Source organism: Meles meles, chromosome 8, assembly GCF_922984935.1.
Source record: "Meles meles chromosome 8, mMelMel3.1 paternal haplotype, whole genome shotgun sequence".
Lineage (NCBI taxonomy): Eukaryota > Metazoa > Chordata > Mammalia > Carnivora > Mustelidae > Meles > Meles meles.
Window position 1 is genome coordinate 92,115,813 of NC_060073.1, and position 25,243 is coordinate 92,141,055.

Sequence of the window (25,243 nt, forward strand, 5' to 3'; positions counted from 1 at the left end):
GAAAGTCAAGAGCAAGAAGACATGGTGGCAAATCTTACCATGTCATGTCTTAACCGTGACATGTTTCATGACATGTCTTAAACATGAGACATGTTTTCTCTGTTGAAAAATTGTCAATAAAAGACAACCCTCAACCTACTGGCTTCCTACTTGAGCACTAACCATGAGCATTGTCTTCTGGAAACAGCAAGGTTAAAGCCTGGAAGACTGATTTCACAGTTCTCTCCCTTAGTCACCGTGAACTTCAGTCTACTTACGAAAAGGCAAGGGAGAACAAAAGGAACTGCTTACATCCCAGCATTACTCTGCCTTCTCTGTTAAGTAAAGATAGTTTGATGATATATATATATATAATATATATATATTAAATATTAAATATTTAATTTAATATTTAATTTATTAAAATTTATTAAATAATAAATTTAATATTAATATATTAAATATATTTCATAATATTAATTAATATAATATAATAATATAATAATATTAATATATTAAATATATATATATTTAAAGATTTTATTTATTTATTTGACAGACAGAGATCACAAGTAGGTAGAGAGGCAGGCAGAGACAGAGAGGGGGAAGCAGGCTCCCCGCTGAGCAGAGAGCCCAATGCAGGGCTCGATCCCAGGACCCTGAGATCATGACCTGAGCTGAAGGCAGAGGCTTAATCCACTGAGCCACCCAGGTGCCCCTGATAATATATTTTATTATGTAAATAGGGATACTTTTAAGGGTAAAAGGGGTACTATTGATAGTTACTTTGGGACAATAAAAGCAAGCATTGAGACTGTCCCAGGCAACTGAGAGACATTTCACAGGCATGTTGTACACATACAGTTCTATAACCTCACAGGGTTGTTTGGGGGTAACAAATGAAAACATACATATACACAAAAGCAATCTGAAAACTCTCACAGGTTGCAAACCTGTTGCTTTAGGAAGTAAGCCTGTATGTAATCTGCTGGGAAGCCAGACTCAGGTGGAGTGAAACTATTTTAACATGAGTGGTCCACATGAGTAAAGGGGAGAAAGGAGCATTTTTCTCTGGATGATAAGACCCCCCATAATGCCACATGGATCTGCAGATCCAAAGCATGAAAATGACAATAGTAAGACACTAATATAATACAAAGGAAAATAGATATGGTATGTAAAGTTACCATTGTGTTTGTTCCATGACATCACTAAGGTCACCATCCTTGTCAAGATAACAGCAGAAATAACAATGACAACAATTAGAAAATGACTATCTTGTCAATTATGGGCACTACCTTAACATATCTGTTACCACTCCTTGGTCATGAGAAGTCTGTGCCACCATCCAGCAACAAGCCCAACCTAAGCATTTCCTCATACTTCTTCATGCTACATGGAACCCACACTAAACATGGGTAGACACTTTCTTGCCAATACTATCTACATGAGAGCAAAATAACAGCCTGTATCTGTTACAGTAAGCAACCAAAATTCACAAGAACCAGGAACACATTAATAAGTGGAAAACAGGGCCCAAAAGTCCAGGCTATGGAGAGGGCAATCAACATTAACCCACAAAGACTCACAGTCCCAGCAAGTAAAAAACTGCTAATGAACAATAGCTTTCTTGTTACTGATTTGTAAGCATCTTTAGGGAAAGAAGTACTAACCTTGATTTGAGGAAGAGTGCAGGGAATAAAAAGAGAAGGTCGACATGAAGAAGGTGTGTTTCCTTCTGTGTTGTTATTGTGTATTTTCTCCAACCTCGAGCCTACATTTGTCAGATCTCTCCCAGCTAGAAAGCTATAATTGCTGTGCAGAGTATCTCAGAGACCAGTGTCACACCTAATATTCCCACTAATTTTAAATGGTAGTCCTTGGTACATATGTGTGGCAATTGGTGTCATATTTTAATTAGGCTTGCCCTACACCATCTGAAATTAATAATAGCTCAAATTACCAATGTAATTTATAAATTAACAGTGCCGTAGCATTAGGAAATAAATGAGCTCTGGACAGCTGTTTCTGGACTGAGCTACAGTGTCAGAGCAGTGATGGGTAGGAACTCACATCTCCTAGGAGGCTGTGTACTATGCCACCAAAGCAAGGAAACTAAAGGACACAGGGGATCTCTGCATCTCTTATCCTTAACTCCAAACAGAGGCCATACATACACTTGAATTTCACCATTCATGTACGTTCTTGTGTGACCACAGCAAGATTGATAAGGACCCAGCTTGAATGAGCTTGCTATATGGACATCCAAAGGAGAAGCAATTCCGGGGGATTACAGACTCAAATGCAAGCACGTAAATGTTAGGGTAATCACAATCAAGAATTCATCAAGTGGGGACAGGTGTATTAGTGTATGTTTAATTTTATACATGAATATCAGGCAATCTTATGTAGAAAAGGAAGCTGGATGGCTTAAGATTTGGAGAAGCTGTCTGTTCTCCATTGATCCAGATTTCTATTACCAGAGGGAAGGGATTTACACTTAAGTCATCCTGCAAAAAGCAATGAGGCTTAATTTTACTATCATGTTCTCCAGACCAATGTAGAATTATAGAGAAACCACAATCACTGTACTATTCACCAATTGTTACATGTCTACTTTCTGATGAAACTGGGTAAGTCACAAGAAGAGTAATTTGTATAGTAAAATGCTTTATACATTTTAGGTTTCACTGTTATTATTTTCCCCTTTATCCTCACATATATATATATATTTTTTTTTCTGTAGGAGAACCATGTATAAGAAAAACAGAGAAAAAGATTAGTAATGTAACAAATTGAACTCTGAACCACCAGAAATGAAATTCCTATAGTTGCTGCTTACAACAAATGAAGAATTAAACAACAACAATAAAAAAAAAGCCCTAAACTGAAATTTACAGAGTTGATGATTGAATTTATAGAGTTAATGATTCAAGGAGAGTTTTCTTTGAAACAGCAATTGTGCTCTGGCTGTAAATGATCAATGCTTTATCACTCATATGAGGAACTTAGAAAGAAAGAATATTAGGGGAAAAAAACAGATAAGCAGAGCATATTTTAAAGTGCATTTAAAGTGCTAAAGGAGATTCTTGGTTAAGAGCTACGAGCGGGGAAAGAAGCAAATCACTTGATAAAATCCTATGAAAAGAAACCCTTCATGGTCAATAGCTTCTCATTTATAAGTCTTTCTTTTCCAAAGAAAACACATCCCTTAGTGGAAATGACATGTTCATCTTCCTAAAACACCCCCTCCATCATGTCACACCTCTCCACACACTAAAACTGGCTCCTTATTTTCTGTAACATCAAACACAAACCCCACGGCTTTATGGAAACCCTTCAACAAGTAGCCTGATCTACTCACACCAGCTCACTTCGTACCTGTGCCATGAGGAAGGCAGCAGGTCATCCCGAGAAAAAGGAAAAGCTTGGCATCGGACAAAGCTGATCCTCTACTTGAAGCTTCCCGGGGAGTTGACTTATGCCACTCCTCTGTGCCACCATTGCTTCCTCTCCACAACTCAGAATATTGTACTTCGAGCAGTCCTTTGAGGATGGAATGCACATGCCGCGCGGTTGGGGTAGTGAAAGACACGTGATAAATTTCTGCAGGTGTTAGCTCTGTCAACCACCATGGTCCCTTACCACTGCCACCACAGCTTTCAGGCCTGGCCCTGCTATTTTTCATCTGGGACCAACATCATCGTTTCTTTTGTACAGATTGCATCCATCACTCAGAGAGCTATGTTCTTTCTGTCACCAAGGCAGACACCACCTTGCTTTCAAATCCTAATTCTTCCCTGAAAACTCCCTGATATGGGTTGAATGGTGTCCCCCAGAAGATCTGCTGTGGCCCTGATTATCAGCACTGCACAGTGTGACCTTATTTGGAAACAGAGTCTTTATAAAAGTAATCAAATTAAAATGAGGGTGGGTCAATCCTGTGTGACTGGTATCTTCACAAAAAGGAGAAATTGGGACACAAACAGGCACAGAGGGAAGACCGTGCGAAGATACACAGGGAAAAGATGGCCATGGGACCACAGTGATGACTCTACAAGCCAGGGAAAGCCAGGGATTGCTGGCAAATCACAAAAGCTAAAGGAGGCAATGTAAATTCTCCCCTACGGCTCTCAGAGAGTACATGAACCAGCGGACACCTGGATTTGGGACTTCTAGCTTTCAGAACTCTGAGATAATGCACCTGTGTTATTTATGCCATCTAGTTTCGGCTACTTTGTTCTGGTGGCCTTAGGAAACTCGCAAATGCCCTTCTGTCTCCTGTCAATGCCTGTGACTCTCCTGCACTCTTGTTCCATGCAGAGCCCCTCTAGGCTTTAAAACCAGAAGGGAATTAAATGTGAGAGCTTAAAGAGACATTAATGGTTATATATAACTCCATAGTTGCTATATTAGGACATAGTCTGACTTCAGTAGAATTCCCTAGAATAGCTGTTTAAATATAGATTTCTAGATCCCACCCACACCTATTAAGTCAGAATCTTCAGGAATGAGGAGTTTTCATTTTACTAGGAAATTGCCACATACAGCCACGTATGGGAGTTAGCAATATCATTATATTCTTGTATCTTAATGTGGGAAACTGCCGTGCAGGGGAGTCTACATCTGGTTAGTGATGGAAAATCCCACTTTTCCTGATGTCCAGCCCACAACCCTGCAACTACAATAGCACTTTCTGTTGGCCAGTTGTTTTATGCTGTTTGCACTGGTCTGATTTTCCAATGGAAATGAAATTCTGGTGGCGGGGACCAATCTTGAATAACTCTGGCTTTCAAGGAACCTAGGAAAGTAGTTTACATAATCTAAAATTTGTCAGCTTCTTATTAATGAATTGATCAACTGTAGAACTACAGGCTGAGGGTACCTGGGTGGCTCAGTTGCTTAAGCGACTGCTGTCAGCTCAGGTCATGATCCTGGAGCCCTGGGATCGAGTTCCTGCTCACCAGGGAGTCTGCTTCTCCCTCTGACTCTCCCCTCTCTCCTGCTCTTTCTCTCTCCGTTTCTCATCCTCTCTCTCTCAAATAAATAAGTAAAATCTTAAAAAAAACAAAAACAAAAACTATAGGCTGAGTTCAAATAAAAAGAAAGAAAGAAAAAAAAAAGTCGGGAGCTCCCTGTTGTTCACCTTTCTGTGGCTCTATTCCCAAGGTGGTGTCACTTCTGGTAATTGTTCTTAGCACGATATTTCTATTTCCCGTCTTTTAAAAATATCATCATTATTAGTGTTCTAACAAAACGGGCTTTCTTTAAATATGTGATTTTAAAAGGTTTATTGAGTGTTTAGTATAATTTATATTTAGTCTTGGGGCCAATTATTTCCTCAGAGGAATGGATTCTTAATTTAAAAATGTAGATCAATGAGGACGTATGATTTATCTAACAGGGTTTGTCTTACAGCCAACTTCTTCAGAGCACAGCTATTTCATGAGGTGGAATCTGACAACCCAAGCAGGCAAAGGAAGTGAGTTGGAAATGGGCTTACACCTGCAACTCGGTCCCCAAAGGAGTCTCACCTTATCGAAAGGGTTTCGATCAGCAGTTTATAACAAATCACAGGACAAAAACTGCCTGGGATAAGTAATACTTACTTGGAAAAGTAAACCCCAAGTCTCTGAGTTCATAGATGGGGTGTTAAAAGACCTTTATAACTGAAAATAATAATAGCCACAATTATCATTTTTATTGCACCCAAGAATAAGCTTGTTAGAAGAACAGCTGTAGCTATTGGAGAGGAGAGGACACAGCTGTCTCCTTACTTAATATTTTTATGGCATATATACCAGCTGAGATAAAAATCATGGGGCCTCAGAAACCGAAAAAAAATGCAGAACACAGAATTCCAAAATTTGAGAGTTGGAATTTTTTTTTTTAATTTAAATTTAAGGGCTGTGACTAGTTTAGTCCTAGACCAGTACTCATGCCACTGCTTTCTTTCTCTGTCTGTTCTCATCAGGATGCTCCTGTTAAACTCAACCTGGGCTTCAGGGACAGCTATTTCCAGGAATGGCTTAGCGGGTGTCTCCCCGGGGCCTCTTTTAGGAGTTGACCAGCATGGTTTTGTTCAGAGGCTGGGAGGTTGGAGGGATGGCAAGAGCAACGTGACAGAGGTGTGGTTACTGTCCCACAGCACCAAAATCCCTGTGACCCAGAGCAAATGGTTTTGAGGTGCCCGTGTTAGGGCACCGATGCATTCCAGACTGCTGGATCAGGCTGGGAACACATGGGATGCACACGGAATCAAGATAGCAACACTGACAGCAACAGGACGAGACGACCAGTGTTACAAAGCATGTCCAAACATGGTAGCGGTACTGATTTATCCACACAGCCTAGCTCCTGAGGGTCTGAAGTTATACGGAAGAGCTGATCACGGTTGTCAGCACCACTGACCTGAGCACCACGGGCAGGGGGCAGTTCCCGAACCCTCAGTGGGCCCCAGAGGACCGATGGCTGATAATTCCCTTCTTGGTGCTTCAGATTCCTCCTCTGTCAAATGGGGCACATGATACTACTTTATAGGGTTACTGTGAGTATTAAACAAGCAAATATGTGTAAAGTCGTTAGAACATAGCAAGTTCTCAATAGATGGCAGCTACCACTGATACCACAACTCTGTTTGAGCACATTTTAATATACAAGATCCTCAATACAGGAAAATCTCAAGGTAGAGATGAAAGAATAATCAGATCTCCGCTTTTCTAGTAGGAATTTAATAATAATAAACTTTACAAAGGATTCACCACAGATCCTTTAACAAGAAAGTTCTACTCCCTTCACTTAAAATAGGATTTGATTTACAAGGGATACAGATTCATGGGATCATTTCTTCTAGGAAAGCTGGTGTAGCTGCATAGCCCATGTGAGACCTGATGAGGGTTTGAGAAATGTCTCTAATTTCACAATTAAGAATAAAAGGAGACATGGATACAAATAGATAATCTATCTATATTCTATCTATAGATGCCAACTGTAAATTGTATGTCTATATTCTATCTAATCTTTTTATGTTATCTGTATGTGTATAAGTATTGATATATATATATATTTTTTTTTCGGCCTTTTCCTTCGATACAGAGACTACAGCTGACAGAAAAGAGAGTCTGAGGATCTCTCCAAGAATAAGTGAATTTATAAGATCTCTTTCAGAAAAAAGTTCTAGAGGGCTCAACAGGCTTAGACTAGCCCTGAGGTATGGCCTCAAATATTCACTGAGAAAGTTACTCTTGGTAGCAATATAGGGACCACATTTGGGGAATGGGACAGACTGCCTAGTTCTAAACACCTGGCTTCCACTGTGGAAGAGGGATCTTCCCCAAATATGGTAGTGTTTGTTGCTAGAGAGCCGGGAGCTAAGACTGTTGAGTGTACAACACATGGCAATGTCCCCATGCCATTACTTCCTTGAAACTCTCAGATCTGTACTGATGTCATATGGCCTCTTCTTATAGCTGGGAAACTTATCTCATCATTTCCTTCAGTTTTCTGTTAGATACCTAAGAGTTAGTTGCTCAGAGCAACATCAGCTGGTCACAGCATGTCTTGTACCATGTCCTAAACACAGAAGATACCATCCCCCAGGCAGCGTCTATGTTCATTATCTTCTCTGCTTAAGATCGAAATGCAAATTGAGAGTTGAAAAATTAATCTATTAACCTGAATCCATCATAAAGCAATAGTGATCCAATAAAGTATTACATAAACCGATGCCAACTATAAATTGCATATCTATCTATCTATCTATCTATTCAAGGTAACAGGCAGATATTTAGCATAGATCCTGGCATATAGCAAGAAGTTAGTTGAGGGGTGTCCGGGTGGCTCAATCGGTTAAGTGTCTGTAAATCATTAAACCTCTTGAGTTTAGCTCAGGTCATGATCTCAGGGTCATGAAAGTGAGTCCCCCATCAAGCCCAACATGGAGCCTGCTAAAGATTCTCTTTCTGCCCCTCCCGCCCTGCATGTACTCTTTTTCTCTTCCTCTAGAAAACAAAGAAACAAATAAAACCTCATTTGATAGTGGAAACTGAGTGTGTGTGTGTGTGTGTGTGTATGAGATTTGATTTGTTTTTATTTGTCATAGAGAAAGAGAACTAAAGAGTGAACACAAGCAGGGGGAGTGGCAGGCAGAAAGAGAAGCAGGCTCCCTGCTAAGTAAGGAGCCAGATGCAGAACTTGATCCCAGGATCCCGGGATCATGACATGAGCAGAAGACAGATGCTTAACCAACTGAGCCACCCAGGTGTCCCAGTATGTGTGTGTGTGTGTGTGCGTGTGTGTGTGTGTGTGTGCGTGCACACACACACACACGTATGCATTTACCATATATATATATATGATTCATATTTTATTTGAATATGTGTGAATATGCATGTATAAAATGTAATCGATAATTATACTGATATATAGAAGGGCAAAAGAAAGAATTTCCTTGATATTTGAATTTTGAAACTTTCTGGGATTCATCATTAGTGATATATTAAGAAGGAGCTGAAGGTCAAAATGTAATTATATTAAAATGAGCCCTGGGACTCTGCAGAGCCAAGCCCTGTGTTTCTCTGTGGCCTGTCCCTTCCTGCAATGACGTGACACTGGTACTCCACGCCGATGCGGCTTCAGAAGCTGGCTGGGCCCTGGCAGAGCAGTGTGCTCTTCTGTGTGAGTTTTCACGAAGCTGTCAGCTCGGTTTTGCATGCAGACCCTCTATTATGGGTGATGATATCAGAGTCAGAAAGCACACAGCTGGATGTTTGGAGTTTGCAGCTTGATGTCTGGAACCTGGGTATTTGCAGCAGTGCAGCTGATGGCTGCTAAAAAAATAAAAATAAATAAATAAATAAATCAGCTTTTGATTTGTAAACTCAGCCAATTTGATCTGAAAGACATTGATAGGGGATAAATATAGAACTCCGCAGTGTCATATTACCTCAGTATCTTGGCTGTTTGCTTTCTCTTTTTCTAAATCTCTAGAGATGTAAGTCTGTACTGAGTGCTGAGAAATGTGAAGGATTTAATTGGTTTGAAATTTCCTGCTCAGGTTAATTTGAGGAAATTATTTTTACTTGGGAGGCTCCTATTGGGTTAAGTCTCTCCTAAAACCAGCAGGCACAGCCTCGGGTCAGAAGTCCACTTACAGAGAGTCCCCCTCATCACCTGGTTCTGAATTGCCTTAGAAAGCAGAACAGTCTCTACACTCAGACTGTAATTTATTCATGAATATACTTTCTAGATTAAGAATGAAAGCTCTTAATCTGTGGAACTCTAACCCCAGGAGGTTTTGAACCTTAAGAAATGACCTATGTGTGTGTATTTTCCCTTCATTAGGATTCTATACATTTTTGAAAAAGATTAATATCTATACTTCCATATTTCTTATGTTCATCCCCGAGTGATGATACAGAATCAATCTCTACAACTCCCAGCCCCACAAAGAAAAAACAGAAGAGCTCCTCAAAATTTAGCTGATGATGGGAAAGACATAACTCTAGAAGACAAAGCACAGCCTTGTGCATTTTTCTTTAACTATTTTGTGAAGGATGGGTAGAGAGGTAATTTCTAAAAAATCCTTTTGAGGAATAGTTATGCAGATCTGAAGAGTTCTTTTTTCGCTAAAAGAGGGTGTTCTTTTTTCACTAAAAGAGGCGTGTGCTTACCAAGACTTGGGGTGAGAGGAACAAAGTGTGTAGGGTTCTGTCCATTCCCACAGAGCCCCATGACCAACAGTGATTAACCAGGCACCCGCTGTATATGGAGGGAGCAAGAACAAGGTCTTCCCTTGGCATGCAGCATCCTCAGATAGAGAACAGAATGAGGGCTTTCCGGAAGAATTCCATCTATTGGTGATCACATCAAACAAACATTCAATGACCATTTGGGGGATGGGAGAGAGCAGAAAAGGTGAGGGTGGGTCATATTTTTAGTTAAGGTAATCTAATATGTATATTCAGATTAGATCATGATGGGAAACTGCAAAGTACCATCCATAATAGAAATGTAAATATTATCCATTAATTTCCAAGTGGCGTGGAGTAAAAGAATGTGTGTAAGAGAATGTTTTGAGAAAATCCCATAGAAATATCCATAGACTAGCAGGAAGTTTATTGGTGTAGGATGATCTGGGCTCAGAGAGAAGGGGAGATGTGGCTGAAAACCTGCGTATTTACCATATTTGGTTATAGCCTTTGAATATATATATGTATATATATACATATATATAGAGAGAGAACGAGCGATAAACACATAAACTTTGCAAATAAGTCTCAAAATCTACCCACCACTAAAGCTACTTGCTACCAAATCATATTGCCTGCAATGCCGCAAGGCCTTGTCCACCTGTCTGTTCTTAACGTTCCCCTATACACAGGTGGAATTTTCAAGCACACAAAACCTATGAAAAGAAAGAGTGTATGGAAAAGAAAAGAAAAGTTGACTTAGTCTTTTGTTAGTGACACTACTAATATCTCCTTCTACCTCTCTTCGTTTTACATCACATCTAAAAATAAGCATGCACACATGGGTCCCGGATGAAATGTACTGTATGTAAACAAGACAACCATGATCTACTGGAATAAACATGGTGTTTCTGAATCCTGATTATGGTTATTTCTCTCAGCAATTAGGTAACTTTGAGTAAATTACTGAGCCCCAGTTCCCTCATTAGTAAAATGTGAAGACTTTTCTTATTACACTTTGGTTGGGTCTGAGAATTATGTGAGAGGCTTTGTGCAGAGGCACAGAAGGGGGATTGACACATGGAAGATGGTCAGTAAATGTTAGAAGGAACAAACTATTGGAAAGAAGGTCACTCTGCTACATCTATCCCATCTCACAGGCCAATCTATACTTTGAAACCTCCTTCCTACATTGTAGGTTACCAAATATGCTCATAATTTCCACATGTACATCCCGACCCCAGGAGGCTCTGCTGAGGTCTCAGCCCACCAAACACCTCACCTGTAAGTCTCACAGACACCATGGGCTGAATTCATGGTCTTGCCCTTCAAATCTGCTCTCATCCCATACCCACTCATCTCTGTTGCTGGCATAGTTACCCCCCACTCTTCTAAGATAGATAGATAGATAGAGAGAGAGAGAAAAAAAAATCATATATGATTCTTCTCTTTCTCTCACTCCTCACCTTCAGTTAACAAATCCTGTTGCTTTTGCCTTCTTTAGAGATTTCAAATCTATTTCCTTCTTTTTCTTGTCATTGTTAACTATCTTAATTCAGGTGCCCATTGTCTACTGGGGATTATTTTAATACCTTCTTTATTGATCTCCTTGCTTCCAGCTCATTGTTTTTATTTTTGTCCAATAATTGCCAAAAATAAAAATCAATGCCACCCCAGCTTAAATCCCTTCAATGCTCTGCATTCCTCTTTGACGTGGCAGATACAGGCTTCTTTCTTATCAGCAGACTGTTGTCTATAGCTCCAGATTATTCTCTTACCAACTCCTTTCTCCCCACATCCAGTGGACACACTGGCAAAGTTCCTAAAATACTAGGCTATTGATCTGTTCCTTTGTACCTTCTTCTTCTCTGCCTGACATCTAATACCTCTTTGTCCATTTTAAAATGTGCATCCTTCAAAACCATCTTACATGTCATTCCTCTGGGAACCCTTTGTTGACATTCAAAGATCCTTGTTTCCTTTCTACCCAGCTCATTTTTGGGGTTTGTTTCGAGTGTTGTACTAATCACACTGCATTGTTATATGTTTACATATGTTTACCCATCTGGACTCAAATTCTCAGAAAGAAAGGAACTCTTACTTGTTTCTATGTTTCTAGTATCTATAGCAGTGTTTAACACAGAGAGGGCACCAGATGATCATATGGTCAGAGACTGAGTGAATGAACTCACTGACTATAATTTTGGTGGCTGTGCTGGCTGTCATAATGAACTATTTATTTTTTTTAAATATTTTATTTATTTATTTATTTGGCAGAGAGAAAGCGAGCAACTGCATAAGCAAGGAGGAGCAAAAGGCTGAGAGAGAAGCAGGCTCTCCGCAGAGCAGAGGGCCTGACATGAGGCTTGATCCCAAGACCCTGGGATCATAACCTGAGCTGAAGATAGACACTTAACCAACTGAGCCACCCAGGCGCCCCCATAATGAACTATTTAAAACCTTCTTTGGTGACTTTTGAAAAAAAACAACAGAGGTCTGTTGATTTTTCTTCCTTTTGATAAAGAGCTGGACCTACCTCTCAAATCTCCTTAAGTTAAAGAAATTTCTCCCCCACATTTCCTTAGAGGAACTAAAAAAGCCTTCATCAAGCTCAGGCTGGAATGAATAAGAGCTGGGTTTGGCGATCTCCACAAATATCCTTAGTTAAAAGCTCTTGTAACTAATGTCCCTGCTTCCTCTGAATGAGTGAGGATCCAGCGTGCCCTAATCAGAAGTGTCTCAGAGAGCTTTCTTATGTCATCGTCAATTTGGATGAATTTTTTCCAACTGGAATCAGCTTGGTGATTCAGCTCTGCCTATATGTAATTAGTGGTGGAATGATTGCAGGCAATGTGATTAGGCTCTTTACCTTCCTGGGAAAGGCAGGAAAAAATGTGCTGTCATCAACACAAAGTGGGCCTCAACAGGAGAAGGGGGAGCCTCTGCAGTAGAAACACCCCCGCCAGCCAGCACTACATACAATAAGCAGCACCGCCCCAGAGACGGAAGCTGGCACTCTGGGATGTGGTTTCAAGCAACGGCTGCGTCTATTGAGAAAATCCTGAACTCCACTCCATAGAGCAATGCTGTTCTGTAGTTTTAGAACTGGCCTGAGCTCTCCCTATCACCTGCTTCATGAAGTCTGAAACTAAAATGCACAGAGACTGAATGAACCCCTATTCTCAAGCATGTGCTCATGCAACTTCCCTGCTCTCCTTCCTTCTCAGGGTCTGGGGGCTCGGCCTGCCACTGATGGTGTCACGTGCTTCTCACCTCCATCTGTCCTCAACTGCTTCACTTAAACTGTGGTAGCTCCCACTTCTCCAGCCTTTTTCAAACCTAACAACCCTCTTCCTATGCCACAGTTCCAAGAGCTGGGATAAAGGAGCATTTACTTTATCATCAACCAAAATGTCACTGGTTCTTGAATTGAAAAAACTAACCACCTGAACTGATGGACCATAAGTTTTTCTTTCTTTCTGTTCTAATTCTCTCCTTCAGGAGCTTCACCACCATGTATAAGACTTGACAGCACCTTCCTTGGTGTAGTAGGCAAGTGGACAGGAACTCCTGAAGAAAGCCATAGAGTCATTGTCTGCTGAAGGTAGGGTTGAGAGAAAGGTAGAGACAGAGATAGAGAGATAAAGAGGGAAGAGGAAGAGAGAAGAGTGTGGACAGCCAGAGCATAAGTAGATGATAAAATTACACATCAAACAAGAAAGAAAGCAAGCAGAATGCAAGCGTTTTGCTAAAGGCTATTATCAGAATCTCGCTCCCATGACTACTGTGTTCTCATCAAAGCTCAAAGCCACTGTCACCACTCTGGATAAAGTTAGACGCAACGGCTCTTTTGTATGAAGCCTGTGGAAGCAGCCATCCTGAACAGTACTGGAGCATCCTATGACCTGGCATTGATTAGAATAACCACTCTTTCCAAGAGACCCTCCTACCCAAGCCTCTAGAAGACGGTCAGTGTTCTTTTTCTATATAGATCAAATAGCAAGTATTTTTGACCTCGTAGACCATACAGCCTCTGTAGCAGCTACTGAGCTCTGCTGTTGTAGGGCAAAAGCCACTGCAGAGTATACATAAGTGAGAGTGACTGCCTTTCATTGAAGCTTTGTTTATGAACAACGAAATTTCCATTTCATATCCTCTTAATGTCTCTTGCAATATAATTCTTCTTTTGATTAATATTCAACTAGTTAAAAATGTAAAAGGCATTCTTAGCTTATAGACATGCAAAAAACAAACAAACAAACAAACAAACAGGTGGCTGGTTGGATCTGACCTGTGGACTGTGTTTTGCTGACCATTGATGTAGAAGTATGAATCTGTCCAGTTGCCTACTATTTCCCACAGTCTTATCTCACACTGTTTCATAGGACCTTTCATCTGGCTCAACTACACACTCTTCCTCTCTTTTCAAGACTGTTCCATTCTGCTCTCTGCACCTCTATTGATGACCAGACACTCCCTTATCCCCCTTCTTGGGTAGATACCTCCCCCTCACTGTCACTGAGTCAAGAGTATGGATTCCACTCTAGACCTGTCCTGTCAAGTAGAGGCTACCAATTTATTATATTGTTGGTTAATATGTTTGCTCTCTAGTGAAATTTCTAGACTTCACCTTTATAAAACCTATACCTGCACACTCCTCTGACTCCCCCCACTTCTGTTCTCCTAACCTCCTGGTCATTTCTTCCCCTTAAATGAACACCTTTGCTCCTGGCTTAGAGTCTTCATCTTACCCAGCATCCTCACTGACATTTTTGACCAGAAATATAAAGTATCAAAAACTTGATTCTCATGATCTTGATCCCTTATCCCCAAAGACTTTCTCCTGTGCTCACTTCAGTGACCTACTTCATACAACTACCTGGAACTTGCAAGAAACAGAACCACCATTGAAGTTGTGAATCTGAACACTTCACTCTGTCCATGACTTCCTATCTTTGTTAATGCATTTGCTCAGTGACTTTATGGAGACAGCGATTTTACTTCGCAAAGGCCTCAAATCCATTGACACAACATTTATTACCTTTTTCCCTTTGACATCCCTTTTGATAAAACTTGGGTTTTTATGACCCATCACTGTAATCTCTCACAGAAAATATCCACCACTATTTCACTTCCCCCCTTGTATATTTCACTAGCGTGAGGAAACCCCACTCTACATGGATCCAGATATCTGTCTTCCCTGTGTCAGCTCTGAGAGTATCACACAAATAGCAGCCTGGCTTCACTGGACACTCTCCACAAATAAGCGCTGACCACTACCTTGGGATTTTGCAGTGTTTCTCTGATAACCAGACTCTTTCACTCTGAAGGTGTATTTTCCTTCTTTGCTTTCTCCAAACATCTCACTGCCTGGTTACCTTCTCCCTCCACCTATGCTAACTTTTGATGATGATCTGCTAATGAGGGGGGACCCAGAAGCCATCAGAGAGCATCACTCCTCTTCTCACAATCAGATCTATAGACCTCTACATCTGTGCCTGTCATCTCATTGTCTCCGGAGTTTTGGGAAATGATCCATCATTGCAATTTCTCACCGGAAAGTACTCTCAAATTCTTCACCTTTACTCTTGCTCTCTAACAGAACAGCTGTGTGTCTCCTCTCAAAAAAAAAAAAAAAAATCCCTCCTTTTGAGTTATAATTTCTTCCCTTCTCACTTTCTTAAGGAATTCATTCTGTCTGTTTTATTTATTTATGTCTCAAAGATTTTTCATTTCTGTTATTTTTAAAGACATTATTCCAGACAGTCACACCAACTGACTTTGCTCAACTGATAGAAATCAATTTGCTATTCCAGTCTTAGTTCCTAATTGTAATCTACCCAGACTTTTTTTCACCTTTTAAATGTCTGTCTTAACAACACTCCTCACTGCTGACCCCATGTTTCATAGTCCCACTCAATAGCCAACTGTCTTGAAACTATTGTCCAAATGTGCCATCTAGAATTCTTCACCTAAGATTCATACTTCACTCAGTTCAATTGAGTTTCTGTCCACATCTCTTCACAAAACCTAATCATATTAAGGTCACCAAATGACTGCCAAGTTTCCAAATTCATTGCACACACTTTAGGGCTTTCTTAAGAGACTTCTTGGCAGCAGTCTACATGATCGGCAACTAGCTCTTTTAAATGGCCTTCTCCTGGCTGTTATGATGCCAGGAGATGTTCATCCACACTCTCTAGATACTCTTTCTAAATCTTCTTCACTGTCTTCCCCTGTGTTATCCAACTTCTCTATATTGGGATCTCCCTAGAGCCAAGTCCTAGGCATCCCTTTGTTTTCTCACTGTACAGTCATTTTTCAGGGAATACCATTTGCTCTGTGGCTCTAAACCTCCAGTTATATGGCAACAACTCACAAATTTATACCTCTTCCCTAATTTCTCTTCCATGAGCCCTGGACCTATTTATGCAATGGCATACCAAAAACAATCACTTGGAAGTCTCATAAACTTCCAAATTTTTCCAGCATGGAATTCTTCATTTCTCCTTCAAATTTTACTCCTTTCAGTTTTTATCTTATTAATGAATGACACCTTTATTGATCTAACTGCGCGAATGAAAATTCTGGGAGTCATGCTTAGCCCTTACTCGCCCCAATGACAAAACTGAATCCATTATTAAGTCTTGCGGACTCTACTTCCAAAATAAGCCTTGAAACTATTCTCCCCTTTCTATTTTTACCTCTATCACCTTACTCTTCCGGGACTACTGAAATAGCCTCTGGACTTTCTAATTTACAAAACTTGTTTATAGATATTTCTATTTAATCTTTCCAATAACACTACCAGGCAGGTAACATATGATTCAGGCAACCCCAAATCAGCATATCATATGTCCTATCATGATTTAACCCCTCTTTATTTCTTTGCTACTTTTTCCTTAATATATTTCTGTACTTGGCTCAGGCCTCACTGAAAAAAATGTTATAATTCCAGGAGAATGTCATCTCCTATTTTGTGCCTGTTTTTACTCATGCAATCAGCTAAAACACCCTCTCTCTCAGGCTGTCTATTTTCCTTCAGGTCACAACTTAGGTTTCATCTCTTATGCGAATCCTTCCTTAACCTTTCTGATGCCCCTAGAATAATACCTTGTTCCTCTCTTCATTTTATATCATGAGTCCACCGTGGGTTTTTTTTTCCCCCTACAATAACGCTTATTATAGCATATTAAAATGACATGGTTATTTATCTGTTTCTCCCTTCAGACGAAGAGTCCATTAAGGACAGATAATAGTTCTGTATCTGTAGCATATAGTGTTCATGATATATATTTGCTAAATGAATGAAGGAATGAATTAATACATTAACTGATTATGTTTTTTGTGGTCAATGAATTTACAGTTAACTATTGAATGGAGAGAGTTTGTTAAAGTAACCCTCTCTATAATCAAATGCATATTCAGCACCCCCAAATGAAGAAACCTGACCTTATTAAATTACTTAATAACCCATGATATGTAGTTCCATTTTCTATTACTTCCAGCTTCCATCTTTCCCACATCAGTAGTTTACCAAAGGCAGGACAGTGGGCGATGGGTGTTCACTGACATTGTCCAAAATTACATGCATGATATGTCCAAAAATCACACATGCATGGTGATGTTTTAAAAATTGGATCAATTTTAGTCAATTATTATTAATTTTCTGCAATTTTAGTTAAGATGGAATAAGCACATCTTACTCTAAGCACACCTAGGATCTTCCACTCATTACAAATAGACAGAATACATCTTAAAATGATCTGATTATTCTAAAACATAAACAATGGCAGGCAGATTGGGGAGGGAAATGAAAACTTGAGGAAAGACCACTACAGTGGTAAGTTTCCAGTTGTGTTTTGTTTGCTTATCTTTCTCAGCATAAACTCAGAACAGCCAGAATCCTGAAATGGTGTGGTAAATGCAAACTGAAAACGATTTAAGATAATCCTCTCTTTTGGGTCTGAGGATGGAGAAAGAGGAAATTTGCAAGATGGGGAGCATGAAGGATTCCCAGTATTTTGTTTTGTTTTGTGTTTTCGCTATTTCCTTTCTTGGCTCTGCCCTGAAGTAAGCCTCAATCCTGCAGCAGCAAGATTAGTAGCAACAGTGACCACATAAACACCTAAAAGTTGGAAAAAAAAAAAAAGTCTTCTTTATGACTCAAAGAACTGAGGAAAAGGACCCTTGCATCCTGAAAAATGTGAAGGACTTTCCATTATATATATTTTTCTTCTCTTTCTTCTCTTTCTCTTTTTTGCCCCAGAGTTTGACTCAGTCACAGGAAATGAGAAACATTAAAAGAAGGTTAATACTTTTGTTTTCTAGGCAGAGGGCAAGGAAAGAGGACCCATGGGCACTAGAGAGGAGGAGAAAATCACAGAGAAGGGAGCTCAAGAAAGGGGTCACATAAAGAGCTGTGTAAAACCTCAGGTTCACTCTGAACATGTGTTGACCTCACCCCAAACAGCGTACCAGAAGCATCAAGATTTGAATTCTTGTTTAATGCAGAGTCCTAGTTAGCCAGTGGAGGATACATCTCCATAACACTGTGGAGAATGTGGAGTGTAACTAGCATTGGAATCACAGACAGCAAAAGGAGGATCAATATTTGTGGAACAAACCTAACTGAACTAATTGGCTGTTAAAACAGCCTATTCTATCTCTGGATATATATTAAGGGATTTTTATAAGATTTAGATAACCCAATATAAAAATCTACTAACCTAATATTCAAAGTGTGAAGGATATGATCCTAAACCACTAATCATACAAAGAACAAAGAAAAGCTCAACACTACGGGAAAACACAACAGAAACCAACCCTCAGAAGATCCATATGTTGCAAATATCAAAGACTTTTCAGCAACTAGTAAGGACCCATGAAATAAAAGTAGACACCAATTTTAGACATATTTATTTATTTTATTTTATTTTTTAAAGATTTTATTTATTTATTTGAGAGAGAAAGCATGAGAGGAGAGAGGTCAGTGGGAGAAGCAGACTCCCTGCTGAGCGGGGAGCCCAATGCGGGACTCGATCCTGAGGCTTCAGGATCATGACCTGAGCCGAAGGCAGTTGCTTAACCAACTTAGCCACCCAGGTGCCCTACTTTTTTTTATTTTAGAAAGAGAGAGTGAGCAAATGGGTGAGGACCAGAGGGAGAGGGAGAAAGAGAATCCTCAGGGAGACTCTCCACTGAGGGCAGAGCCCCATGTGAGGCAGATCCCAGGGCCCTGAAATCATGACCTGAGTGGAAATCAAAAGCCAGTTGCTTAATTGACTGAGCCACACAGGTGTTCCAAAAGCAGATGCTTTTGAGATGAATATGAAAATATAAATTTTCAACAGAAAACTAGAAGCCATAAACAAGAAACAAGTAAAACAAAAATGGAACTGAACTTTAGATATTCATTGGATGGGCTCAATAACAGAACAGAGGTAACAGAGTAAGTAGTTCATGAACTTGAAGTAGATTGAGTAGATTGAGACGTAGAATCTCAATGTAGATTGAGAGAGGGCTAAGAGCCTGATTACAAAAGTCAGCATAATAAATGTCTTGAGGTGATGGGTCTGTTGTGTATTCTGTTCAGTTCCAGCAGTGGGGAATACATGAATCTATGTTCTCATACAAATGCATACTTTAAAAAAAGGTAGCTAACTTTAGTAGTTGATACAGTGCATGGTACAACACGGGTGCCAAACAAATTGTATTTCATATGTCAGAATCTTGGATGTTCCCAAGTTTTACAGCTTCTCTAAAATTTACTTGTCCTTTACATTTAAGTGAATCTGGATTCTTTGTGCACTGAGAAACTCAATGTTCCTTCAAATAGTTCAGGGATATTTGGGAAGCTCATAACTCTTTTGGCTTCTGTGGCTCTTGGTTCCTGATTCCACTGAGAAACACATTCTCCACTCCGTGCTTTGTGTCCTGTCCAGGCTGTCTCCCCTCTACACTGTTTGGTAGACTTGCCTGCTTAATTTCCCTTGGAAACACTAACTCTAGGCTCTGCATATAACACACAATGCTAAAGGGTTTTGACAAAAAAGGAGACTGTATCACAAAGCATATAAAGAACTAAAATTTCAACTTTTAAACAGTCTTGTCTCCAGAGATAAAATACATTGCCCCTGTCAACCACATAAATGTATACTGAATGACTAGTCTTAATTATTCCTCAGTGTTCTTCAAAATAGACACATATACACCCAGCACACTCCAAGAAAACTATGTTTTTTTTTTCTTTTATTCCTATATACCATGTCCTCTCTTTGGACATGCACAGAGACCCCAAATTGTAAGCTAATGAAATTGTGAGCCTATTTGGGACACACTCACATGCATGCTCACACATACACGTATGTTAGCACATTTTCTTATTTCTCTATTTAACAGAGTGCTCACATTTGCCATTTATTTCCCTTTAAGTCTATTTTTCAGATGTTCTATATTGGGAAACATTCATGGAATCTAAGTCCTTGATTCATTTGCACTTGACTTCCTATAATCATATTCTCCAGCGGTTGTTCGGTCTCCCAAATCCCTTTCTCAATTCTTTTTAGTGCATTATTTTTTTTTCTTATAAGCCAGATTTTTTTTTATTCCTAGAAAATCACATAACTTCTCATACACACTCACAGCTTGACACATACACAGCTCAAGGGCCCTCTGCTCAGTCACAAGCCCACTGGGCCTGACATGCAGGCCCAGTGCTGGATAAAAGAAACTTCCCCAAAGGGACAGAGAACAGGAGAGTGGGGAGACCTGAGGGAGGAAAATACCAGAAAAGGAGTGGGAGGAGGAGGTGGACATGGAGGCTTCGTGACAATAGAACAAGGGCTTGCAACAGGAGCTGGGCAAGAGCAGAGCTTTTCATTTGCAGTCACCATTATTAGCAGGAAAATTTCCACTTTCCCTCATAAGCCCCTCATTTAACAGGAAAGGCCTATTTTAGTCATGTCCATCTTGGCCTCTCATCCAGCCCTCTTAGCTAAAAGCACTCTCAGTCCCCAAGACCAACTTAGAACAGGTGTGGTGAGGAATAGCCTGTAGAAGAGATTTAAGCAACTGTAAGGCATATTGGATGTTTCTTTTCCCTTTTTTTTTTTTTTAAATCCTCCAGGAATATACACATGACGCAAAAATTTTTAAAAGTGCTGAATTTCCCATTCAAATTCATGCTCAAACATTAATAGGTATCGTATTTTATCTCCCAAGCTGTTTGGTCTCTGATCAGGATGTTGTCATAGTTGCCTTTCTCTACAAAGACATCAGGCATCAAACCCTGCACTAGAACATTCAGTCTGTGCTTCTCCAAAAGACAGGGCTCATTACCTTGAAACACTCATCCTCCTCTGCTGTGCTGGCCAAAGTAGGTTAGGACCTTACCCACTTGGAAATAACTGAGAATTAAGAATTAGCTAGAAGTTTAATTTATACACTATCTGGTAGGAATTGCCTTGTTTTTTCCAAGTCTATACAATACTATGAAGGCATGTTGACAAAGGTGTATAATCCTGTATCTATCAAAACAGTTAAAAATCACATAGACCATGTAAACACACACACACACACACACACACACACACACACACACTTGCATTCAAGAAGTTACAGGTAAACACAGGCATTCATAGGTATAGGTATAAGATTGTGTGTGGATTTCTTTCTTAAATCGAATAAGTATTCAATTCATCATTTCACCTGCCCTAATTTGTTTTAAACCATCCTTTTTCCACTGTAAATACAAAGGAGAAATTCATCCAATCCAAGTGTAATTATCCCAAGTTATGAATTAGTCTAGCTGGAATTAATGATGTTTCCCTGTATTGGGGATCAGATATTCTTTGGAAAACATGAGATTTTCAAGCTATAAGCTGATCATGGAGAATATGTGTGCTCAGGGAGCTGTTTCAGACAAATTCCTCGGTTTGGGGGTGGAGTTCTTGGTTTGTCACCAAAAGCTCCTAATAACCACTATTATCCATCACCATAAAAAATGTGTCTTTGTGTAAACTTGGAAACCAGAACAATTTATAGCTATTTCAAGTTACCCACTCGCTTCCAGACACAAGCTATTCCCCAAACAGCTCTAGCTCAACTCCTCTGATGACAAGAGAATTTCTGAAGAATATTTCATGGAGATTTTTTAAATGTTTACAACAATGCAAATATTGATGTCTCAGCCAGTCAATATCAAAATTTATAGTCCTTCAATATAAACACTGAACCAGGCTCCCTATTGGTCAATATTTGCACTCAGGTAAATAAATCTTTATACTGACTCCAGCAGATGTCAATAGCTACTTATTCCAGATAAGTAAAAGTAAAAACAGGAAGCATTATTTATTTTTTTGAGGTAAAATAGCAACTAGTTACATAAAGCCCTGCAGCTTTTCTGAAATATCAATATGTAGTTACTTTTGGCAAAAAAAATATAACAGTACTATAAGATGTGGGCTTAAAGCATGCTGGTTGAGATTTTAAAAGTAGGAGTTAATAAAAATAAATTTCATCTATGTTATTAATATCACAGTGCTGTTTTTTAAGACTTGAAAGAATTCTCAGCTTTCTTGTGCTTTTCATCATGGGTGAGGTTAATTTTTGATATTATTCATAACTATGAAAATTCACAAAGAGATATTCCTGTACTCTTTCTAGATTATGTGACTAACCCTTAATTCTAAGCCTAAAAGAAAAAATATGCACACGCTTGACCTATATGTGAGTGACTATGTACTGTCTAGCTGTCCTTTGGGCTTCTATGTTTCATTCTTTGGATTAGGCTTCACTGAGGATTTCTGGGCATCATGTTTCTATACCTCTACACATCTAATAAGAATAAATCGGGTTTCCAATTATAAAAGAAGGTTCTCCTATAGTCCCTGTCCACTGAGTAAGCAAGGACCTTAATCATCATATAGGACACAGTAAACAGCACCCAATTGAGAGTGTACCAATGTTTCTGTCTTATTTGCGTAAGCAGAATTGTCTATGTGTATATGTATATATATATATATAGACACACACATAAGTATATATACATAAGTAGAATTGTCTATATATAGAGAGCATTATCTATATATATATATAGACAGTTCTACTTATGCAAATTAGACAGAAACATATATATACATATACATATATATATATTTCAATTTTTTTTCTTTTTGGGGGACACACTGTGATTTTTGTATGCACAGAATTTGTTTACCTGGATGCTGTCAGATGTTTACTTAATAATATACTGTGAAAAGTAGCAATGTTACTTCACTATAGGAACAGTCCCTTCACCCTTCAGGCTTTAATTATGCTTTAGTAATTGTTATGTGGACTAACAAAATTTAACCAATCAAAATGTGGCCATGCTCTAAATTACCCTGGCCATACTCAGAGTTGCTCCATTATAGCTGGTAGCAGAATTCAGTGACTAAACGAGTGATACTCTGTGGTGGTGTGGCACTGTTAAAGCAGTATATGTCAAATGAAATTAAATGAAGATTTATGCCCATTATAAAAATGTATACAATGCAATGGAGGCAGAGAGAGAGAATAAATCTGCTAAAAGTGAAATGTCATTTGTCTTAGCCTGATTTTCCTGCAGAGTCTTTGTAGCCTGTGGGCAGTGATAGCCAACCCTGTAGAGTGGTGAAGAACTCATATTAGTTGCTTTGAAATCTGGGTGAGGTATTTATAACCCAAAGCAAATGGAGGCAAATTTAAGAGACTGAACCAAAGGAAAAGTATTAGAACAGCATGACGCGTGGGAGACTCTCCAAGTATCCTCTAGGGGTGTTCAAGATTTTGCAGCCTGAAACACAAAAGAGTGGGGCTCTGAGGTAATATGGATGACACACATCTGTTGGAGAGGCCTGGAATTTCATGATACTACATTACTAATTTTTTTTTAGGATATGGAATTCAACAACCTTTAAGGTAAATCAAGATAGTTTTTACAGCAAACTTCAAATTTACTTATTCGCATTATGTAAATCACAATTCTGAACCTAGGTTGCCGGAAGACTTTCTCTATGACCCCAGCTGAGATCCATGCAATGAGGGCACATTTCTTCTCAACAACTTCTTAACACACTAGTGAGCACCTACAATAGCTCATTGTTTCTTTTTACTCGAAAACTCAACACAGATTTTCTGAGTACCGAGAACTGGAGATAGACTTTGAATGAAGTCCTGTTTACCTGACAACACTGAATGGCATGTAGCAGGAGACACTAGGCTCTATTTGTTAATAGACTGAATAATTAAGAAATCACTGAAGCAGAATTCTCACATTAAGAGACGTACAGCCTCAGGAGAGTTCTGTAATACAGCCATTAAAAGACACCAGGATATTTCAAAGTGGAGGTATGTATAGGAAACAATGGAATCAGAGTATTATATCTAGAAGTCTCAGAGTTCTTGCAGCTGTAAACTTTGGTGGGTTTGTGTATATGTGTGAGTAAAGGGAATTGTTTATCAGGGAAATATTCTTGGAAGAGGTAATACTTATATTGAGATTTGATTGACTGATTGTTTGATTTTTGAGATTTTAAAAGGCCACATATGAATAAAGAGCCTAGAAGACAAGGGGTCAGGGAAAGGATTCCAGGAAACTGGAATAGCATGTGCAAAGGCTCAGAAACATAAAAGAACATAGTATTTCTTTAAAGCATTTTATTTATTCATTTGAGAGAGAGGGAGAAAGCATGAATAGGAAGAGGGGCAGAGGAAGAGGGAGATGAGGAAGTAGACTCCCCTCAACGTGGAGCCCAACACAGGGCTGCATCCTAGGACCTTGAGTTATGACCTGAACTGAAGTTAGAGGCTTAACTGACAGAATCACCCAGGTGCCCCAAAAGAATATAGTATTTTAAGATATGTTTATAAGTAACTTGTTGATCCCAAGGCTTAATGTTAAATAGTGGAAAGAAAGGTGAGCATTTAGTGTGGAGATTTGTGCAGGAATCTACATATGACAAACACAACTTTTAGGATATTCCTTAAGAACATGGGAAACCATTTGCAAAGTCTGAGAAAGAGAAGAACTGAGTCAGATATAGTAATATAGACAGAGCTCTCTACCAGCAAACTGGAAGATGAAATAGAGAAGCACATATCTAAAAAGACAAAAAGATCTGTAAGAGAAATAGTGAACGATCCTGGTAAGAGATAACATGTGCCACAACCAGGTAGTAGTGGTGGTCATGGGGAGAAATTAATGTATTGAAATTAATGAGTTAATGTATTGGCTAAATTAATTTAGCAGGATTGGAAGTGCTTCTATGGGACTTGGAGTTGGAAACTGAAAGGATAAAAAGAAGGAATCTAAGTTAACTTAGAATTTTCTGTCTGAGGTAATAAGACAGCACCGTTTCCTGTAGTAAAGAATGCAGGAAACAAATGATGGATTCCACTTGGGAAGTATAAGTTTAAAGTAAGTTTAAAGTGGTTGTAAGACTTTGAAATGAGAATGCTTTTTATGTGATTCGATATTTGGATTTGGAGCTTGGGAGGGAAGCCCGAGCTCTACGGACCTGCTTGTTTGATTGTGTACTGCAGCTACACATTGG

At 39.3% G+C, this 25,243-nt stretch overlaps 1 protein-coding gene across 6 annotated transcripts in view; it reads right to left on the reverse strand.

Annotated features, from left to right (window-relative positions):
* Positions 1–25,243, reverse strand: part of NTM (neurotrimin) — a 964,245-nt gene that overhangs the window by 22,200 nt on the left and 916,802 nt on the right. The window lies entirely within an intron of this gene.